We start from the raw sequence: 8,572 nt of genomic DNA on the forward strand, positions 1-8,572 counted from the left end.
CACATACATATCACTAGTGGAGCTCCCATCTATACTACAGAGCAAATAGTCACTCCGTGAGAAAAATGCCTCAAGTTAGACATATAGTAGCATCATATGATTCACATCCCTTCTCTTCTCTATGTAGCTTGTAATGGACTCAACATTTTCGTGAAACTTCCGTATATTGAATTACTAAGTGAGTAAAGATAAATTTACACTCAAAATAATATTTACCAAACATGTACTAAATATCAAGCTACAAAAACTTATATATTTGAATTACTAAGCTTCTTATTATTAAAATTTGTATCCTACATAAAATACAATTATTTAATGCTAATAAAAATTTACTATTATGAGGCTTATATTTTTGTTAAGATTACATTTTTCTTGTCATTTGGTTTTTCAATTTAGGTACCTATTATGTTTTATTTCATGACAATTTCCATATACGACCATGATGCAGGGAATATGAGCCTGTACTTTTTCTAATTCTTCCACAGGGAAGAACCCTATTTTGTTCATTGTTATTATTTTTTCATCTCATTTTTTTTTCTTTTTACAAATTTTAGGAAGTGCAATATTAGATTGTACATGTGGTAGAGTAGATATATTAAATTGAAAACGACCATATTAGTGAGATCTAAATAGGATGTCTTTTGTTGAGACAATTGGTTTTCAGTGTGATGGTTTAAAACTGTTGACCATTTTCTTTTAGTCTAATTCCCTAGTAGTGGCGAGAGTAGCCACTGTTGACCAATGGTGTCTTATGCTCGCAAGGTAGCCATTGCTTATGGAATGTCTTAATCATCAATCACTTATTTAGTCTGCTTGAAATGATTGCATGAAGCATGGAGGGACCTAGTTAGTTAGGTAATCTCACCCCAGCACTTCGCGCTATGGTAGGGATCTTATTGAGCATGAATGGATATTCTAATGTGTCATGTGAACAATGTATATATCTATTTTTCGTCATTAATTAAGTGAGATATAATCTAAATTTATATAAAAAAAATTAAAAGTAAATGCAAAACATTCACATGAGAAAATAGATGAAAAGGTCAAGTCTTGTATAAAGCATATGCCTATTGACAATTCTAATTATGTGCTCAAAGTAACGTACGACTCACAATATGTTGAAAGTTTATTGCACTCTATTTTAATCAATGTCTAATGTGGTTGTTCCTATGATGATGAATCTATCAACACGCGCGTAATTTGCGTACAAAAAAAGAAAAAGAAAATTAAAGTATAGTGATTTTTTTAGATCTCCCTTAACTTGTTTATATGTTGATGCAGGAAGAAATTGGGAACGTGCCACGTGCTACCATTTATATTCTCTAACGCTGACAAGAATAAAAAGTTAATTAGCATGTGCTCTCTGCGTGAGTCTATTCAAGATTTGAGAACTATATCTGATTAATTAATCTGAATTTCGTATCCATACAAGAACAAAGGGTTAATCATATCATATATATGCTCAAGTGCAATGATGCAAGTTGAAACAAAATAATAAATACGTGCAAAAGTAAATATCATTTACTTGCACGTATTTATTATTTTGTAGCTTACTTTCAGAGCTATTCGAGTTTATGTTTATACTTGATTAATGTTAAGAATCCATTTTTATTACTTTTGTAGCTTACTTCAAATAATTTGGGGGAGGAAAGAGACAAAGGACCACACTTGTCCCTTTTTCCATATACGCCTCTCATTCTTTTGTTAGGTAAATGTTTGTCTCCAGTTTTATAGTTAATAAAGATGTTTAGTTTCATTTTTACAAAATAAAAATAGTTTCTATGCAAAAATTATAGAAATATATATATATATATATATATATATATATATATATATTTCATATTTATTTGTTAATTCATTTATTAATTATTTATAATCTAATTAAGTTTCTTAATTAATAATAGTAATATATTACTTTTTATGCATTAACATTCTTCACCTGTATGGTAATTGTCTTAGATACTATTTTCAAATGAATGCTGGCTGGTAACATCCAAAAATGTTTATGCATGTATTGAATATGAATTTTTTATTGGGTTTGGATTTTATTTAGAAATCCAAATCGAATATGAATTGTCTTAGACACTCTATTTTTTTTTCAAATGTAACACTCACTTTCTATTTGTTTTTTTTATTGCACTCAATTTCTATTTGTATTAATGGATAATTTTAAACCTTCCCTTCCTATATATAACCTAAGGCAATTTATAGCTTCTTGACAAATTCATAGCACCGGCAGGGACGGATAAAGGGGACAAGCAGGGCTTTAGCCCCCTCCCTCAAAAGCTTTTTATTTTCTTTTAGTAACTCTTTCTTAAAAACTTTAATAAATGTATAATAATTTTTTTAGATACAAATATGGAGGTCAATGTCATTAAGCAGTGCCAATCAAGCAATTAATATACACGAGGTAAAAGGAGAATTTTTTTTGTGTGTCTATTTTTCCATGTGAAGTTAGTGGCATTTGAATTTGGAAATAATAGCCTGGATGGGGATGGGGAGATTGCAGGAGGTGGCATTATTGTGATACAACCAAATGTGACTTTTTGATGATACTTCATAGCATAGGATCTCCATCATTCAATGTGGTCATAATTGGCAATTTGGATGGAACACTTTCTACTCAAATAGAGAGGGAATTTTTTCTCTGAGTGACAATTAAACTAACTTTGAGTAGCAATTACATGAGTCGATACTATAGAGTTTTGCTTCTGAGTGTAGCATTCATATTGATATTTGTTTTTTCGGAATGATGATTGATGTAGGTGTTCATTCAGTCATTTTAGATTACTATTAATTACCAAAGTAATTGTTTTAAATTCATACATAATTAACTTTGACTTAACAACACAGCCATCTGACTGAGACAAGTGTGCGAGCGGGGAATTCTGATGTGTATGGATTTCTCGAGCCACAGTCCATTCAGAGATCTGGGCAATCACAATTTGAATCCGAAAGTTACACCAAGAGTTGGATACAGAGTTCAAAACAAGATGCTTACCTTGGAGCCTACCTGAATGGGTAAGTCAAACACAATAATTGAATTTAAATAATCTATATTATTACAATAACCCATATTCGTCTCTACTGCAGCGGACACTAGCAAATGGTCGTCATTCTGCCTAAGGAAAACCTAGTTGTCTGGTTTTGTTCTTTACATAACAGGTCAGACAACTACCTTAAGGGAATAATTAACAGGTCAGTATTGTTTTCAATACATTTTCATTGGCATAACTCAACAACATCAATATTTTAATGTTCCTCATATTCAACACTAGTGCTTTGAAAGGACTTGATGATGCTCCACAACCGAAATCCAAGGCTGCTGCTAGGTGGATTGTTGTTAAGGTACGTGATTTAAATAAAATTTCTACTTATATATATTTTATGTGTGTGTACACTAATTGTAGTTAACGTTTAATTAATATCCAAATTTCATTATGTATTTAGTGTAATAGACAAAAAGGAATCACTGAATGTGGCTACTACGTGATGCATTGGATGTTCACGATAATCTTAAGATCTTTCAGGAATAATTGGGAGACGGTAATTGTTTATTTCAAACAAAGTTGGTTTTCTTATAATTGTTATTACATTATTAATTTATTTTTTTATTTGATCATGCAATATTTTAATGAAGTTGGACTATTGGAAGCAGAGAGATTCAAGGCGCTTCGCATCCAGTGGGCACAATATTATCTAAAAGTTAGAAATCAAACATAGGATGTTAGGCAACTATGTAACTTTAGGTTACTTAATTAGTTTACATACTTTGCATTACATTTTTTATAATTGTTGTTTTCATCTTAACATTGAATAACCTTTGTTGATAGCTAGTTTTTTGCTAAAACCTATTTGAAAACAGAATGCAAATGATATATGTTGTGTGTTGTGTGGTCTGATTTTAAATTTACAGGTTAAATTTTGGTTTTTTTTGTAAAAACAGAGACACTATTTAAAAAAATTCCTGAAAACAACATCGGTTTTTTATAATGTTAGTTAACATCGGTTTTTTGAAAAAACCGATGTTAACTGTCAATAGTAACACATTTGTTAACATCGGTTTTTTTTAACCGATGTTAACTGTCAATAGGAACACATTCGTTAACATCGGTTTTTAACAGAAAACCGATGTTAACTGTCAATAATAGCACATTCATTAACATCGGTTTTTTTACAGAAAATCGATGTTAACGTTAGTTAACATCGATTTTTTGAAAAAACCGATGTTAACTGTCAATAGTAACACATTCGTTAACATCGGTTTTTTACAAACAACCGATGTTAACTGTCAACATTAACAAATTCGTTAACATCGGTTTTTTTTTACAGAAAATTGATGTTAACTAACGTTAACATCAATTTTTTAAAAAACTGATGTTAAATGTCAATAGTAACACATTCGTTAACATCGGTTTTTTACAAACAACCGATGTTAACTGTCAACATTAACAAATTCGTTAACATCGGTTTTTTTTACAGAAAACCGATGTTAACTAACGTTAACATCAGTTTTTTAAAAAACCGATGTTAAAAAACCGATGTTAACTTTCAACATTAATATACATTTTTTGGGTGTAATTCATATTAGCAACATCGGTTATTTATATAACCGATGTTTGTAATTTTACGTTAACATCGGTTTTTAAAAAACCGATATTAACGATAATACTATCAACGTCGGTACTTTCAACATCGATTCAAAAATCGATGTTGAAAGTCATAAATAACCGATGTAGAAAGCATATTTTTTAATAGTGTATCCACTACGTTTGTGTTTTCTACTCTTTTTCTTTTCATTTTGACGTAAGTTTTAGTTTAATTTTTTTGTTTAATATTTGTAAAATTTATATTCTGTCTTTAAAATAAGTATTATAAAAGTTAAATTATTAAATTTATTTAATAAATTGATTTTAATATTAAGGATAAGAAATTATTTACTAATAAAATAACTTCTTAAAATCAAAACAACATAATACGTTAATATTTTTTAAATAAATAATAATTCATAATATTAAAATTAAAATAAAAATTCACCACTTTTTAATATAAATTAAAAATATCATCATAAAGAAAATTTTAAAACAAAATATTTTAAAATAACCAAACAACTCCTCCACAATAAAAAAAATTGTAAGAAAAATAGTATTTTTTTTTAAAAAAAGCGTAACAATGTTCACGACTTTGCTTAGGAATATATATATATATATATATATATATATATATATATATATATATATATATATATATATATATATATATATATATAAACAAATTCACGTAAATTTCAGAAACAGTAAAATAATGTTCAACTTCATGCACAAAGTTGTGTTTGACATCCATGACTTACCCTTGATCGGGTATTTTTTTAAAATCCACCTCCATTTGATAATTTCCGAAAAAAAAAGAATGCCCCTTCATAAAAGAAAGCTAAAAAAATGAAGGCTAACAAAGTTCCTATATGACTCCTCTACTAAAAAATCACATGACACCATGAACACCATGAACACCAACCACTTTAGGAATAAAGACACTAAATTGGGTTCATACACCATCCTCTGAATTCTATATCCGGTTTTGGACCTTTCCTATACAAGAACCATTGCCATGAAATGACCTTAATACAATATAAAAGTTGTCCAATTTCTACAAACCCTCCTCTAAAAGCTATTCTATTCCTCAAATTCCATAAACACCAACCCGTAACATGTCAAAACAACAACCTCCATCTGCTCATTCGAACCCTCTAAAGAAATATGTCACCTGTTGATACAGCTATGTAATATGTTGTGGTAACACGGTGATGAACCTAAGCCATTTGAAAACTTAATACCAAACAGAGTTAGAAACCGGACATAGCAAGAATAAATGGTTATTATCTTCCGGGAACCTTCTACAGAAGTAGCATGATTGCTCAAAATTAATGATCTGGATACTAATAGTTGATGACACTAGTAGGTGCTAAACCGATGCTAATAGCGTCATCTACTATGTGACCAATACTAATAGTGTTGGCTACCTAATCGACGCTAAAAGTGTCAGCACTTAAATTAACCCAACTCAAATCTTTTTCCACAACTTGAATTCCTGCCTATGCTGACCATTACCAAATCATCGCAGTAAACTCATACAGGTTAACAGTTTAGCCATGGTGGAAGAAAATGAAGAACACAATAATAAACTATTGTAGCACTTCTAATTTACACTAGTGGAAAAATAACACTTTAGGACTCTTTCAATATGCTGCTTAATCTGACAAACGTTGTAATATCCGGTTCTAAAACGTCCAGCTCGTGAAAGAAGTATATTATATACTAAAATCTGCAACTGCACATCGAATAACTCTACCTTTGGTCCAAACAGAAGAGGGGACAAAGTACATATTAAATTCATCGTTATTTTAACAGAGAACATATATAGTGCCAATGGGGACATGGGATCCCTAAGTATCACAAATGTGTGATTTTAGTCCTCTAAATTCTAATTGTGACAATTGAATCTCATAATCACAATTTTGTAATTTTAATCCCTAGGAATATATATTATATCATATATATGTGTATATATATTAACAAGAATGATGTCAGTCTGTTAAACGAAAGGATTAAAATTGTACAATTGTGATAAGTAGAACTTAATTGGCTCAATTGAAACTTGAGAGACTAAAATTGCTTAATTACATATGTGGACATGATTGGTACAATTGAAATTTGAAAGACTAAAATCACATAATTATTATGCAATTAAGCCATAACTATTTTAAAAGTCATACTAAACATGATTTCTGATTGGTGGCAGTGGAAAACATTTTTTATACCCCTTCCATGTTGACAATTTTCGGGAACCAGGCAGAGTAGAAGCAGATTTTGACCGCTTTCCTGTGAAATCAATGATAAGAAACATCTACACTCTCTTCTCTAGAAGTGAGATTCCAATAGCAGCAGATGATCAAGAAATCATGGACTTGTTTGACCCATCTACTCCCCTACCACCATGGTTCTCAGAGGAAGACCCTGAAACCTATGCATCATAATATGAAAAATCTGGATTTAGATATGCATTGCAGGTTCCTTACAAGTAAACAGACCTGGCATTTTCCTAGTTCCTTAGAAATTAAAATTAGAAATGTTATTATTTATAAATAATCTTTAGACTACAGATTTCTATAACATTATATATGGTCATATGGACTATTTATGCAGGACTTCTAAGGTGGAAACTGGCTTAAGTGACGTGAAAGTTACTGTTCCTGCACTTCTTATCATGGGTGAGAAAGATTATTTCTTAATGTTTCCAAGCATGGAGGACTATATCCGAAATGGGGCAGTGACAAATTTTGTTCCTGACTTGGAAACCGTATATATTCCAGAAGGAAGCCATTTTGTGCATGAACAAATTCCAGAGAAGGTGAACCAGCAAATCATTGAGTTCCTTGACAAACAAAGTATCTGATTCTGTTCTACAATCGAAAGCTTGTTTGTTTTAAGGTCTGGGTAAATTCTACTAGACAAACGTTGTAATAAACAGGCACAATTCTGAAAATTCCATTTCATGAAGTGGTATATTCTGTAAGGGTGTATGCAGTTACATATCAAATAAAAGTTGAAACTATGTAGCAATGCTTTTAAAATTGGACAGGTAATTGATCCAGTGAAAGCATTAGTTTAACTGTTGTTAAATCATAGTCAAATAGGTAATAACTAAAAATTAGTAATAATATTCACAATGTCAGTTTGAAAAATCATTTTATAATTTTTAAGTATATTGCGTGAGCATTACATGTTATTCTTATAATATTTATTTATTATTGAGTGTTTACAATGAAACTGGTATTAGAAGTCCTTGATTTTATTATCAAGCACCAGAGAACAAAGCACATTATAGGCCTCTTGTGTCGAATGGAAACTGTCCTAGAATATGTAGTTTAAACATATGTGCAAGATGAAACGGTTGCACAGTAAGCTTACTACAAAATTTCCTGTGCCACAACATCCTTGGTCTATTACTTCAAAACCTAAACCACTAAATACCATTAAAATGGGCAATGAATGAATCAGACAAACAAAAATCTACTAATCAAATTTTAGGCCTTAACTAGTCAAGTCTCTAAATCCTATTCATTGTTGCTTTATGGACATTTTCATGCTTAACGTGTAGATATCATGGGAAGAGGATGATGAACCTAAGCTAAAAGTTTAAGACAAACAACCCGACTATTATATGAACGTGCAAATGAATTTTCTAGTTATTACTATTTTTCTTTTGAAAGAAAAATCTCTGAATATAATGTGTGTTGAATCATTGTTGTAACATCGCATTTTTTCGTAAAATAAATTAAAAAGAATTTTATTTTAAAATAAATAAAGTTTTAAGAAAATAATGAGATTTTTGTAATTAAATAAATAAAGAGAAATAATTTTATTAATTAAAATAATGGTTTTAAGGTAAATAAAATAAATATATGTTCTTAAAAAATAAAAATAATATTTTATTTATTCATTTGATAGACAGCAAAATAGAATTCTCTTTTATAAAATAATAAAATAAAGAAAAAGTAGAGTAAATAATAGAT

At 29.8% G+C, this 8,572-nt stretch overlaps 1 long non-coding RNA gene and 1 pseudogene across 1 annotated transcript; both read left to right on the forward strand.

Annotated features, from left to right (window-relative positions):
- Positions 1 to 858: 858 nt before the first annotated feature.
- LOC114378338 lies at positions 859 to 3,145 on the forward strand. Its single transcript, XR_003659301.1, has 4 exons — positions 859 to 1,367; positions 1,624 to 1,708; positions 2,854 to 3,021; positions 3,094 to 3,145. It is a non-coding gene; the product is annotated as an uncharacterized LOC114378338 (long non-coding RNA).
- A 2,611-nt stretch (positions 3,146 to 5,756) lies between these two features.
- LOC114378700 lies at positions 5,757 to 7,452 on the forward strand (annotated as a pseudogene).
- The last annotated feature ends 1,120 nt before the right edge of the window (positions 7,453 to 8,572 follow it).

This window comes from Glycine soja, chromosome 12, assembly GCF_004193775.1.
Source record: "Glycine soja cultivar W05 chromosome 12, ASM419377v2, whole genome shotgun sequence".
NCBI lineage: Eukaryota > Viridiplantae > Streptophyta > Magnoliopsida > Fabales > Fabaceae > Glycine > Glycine soja.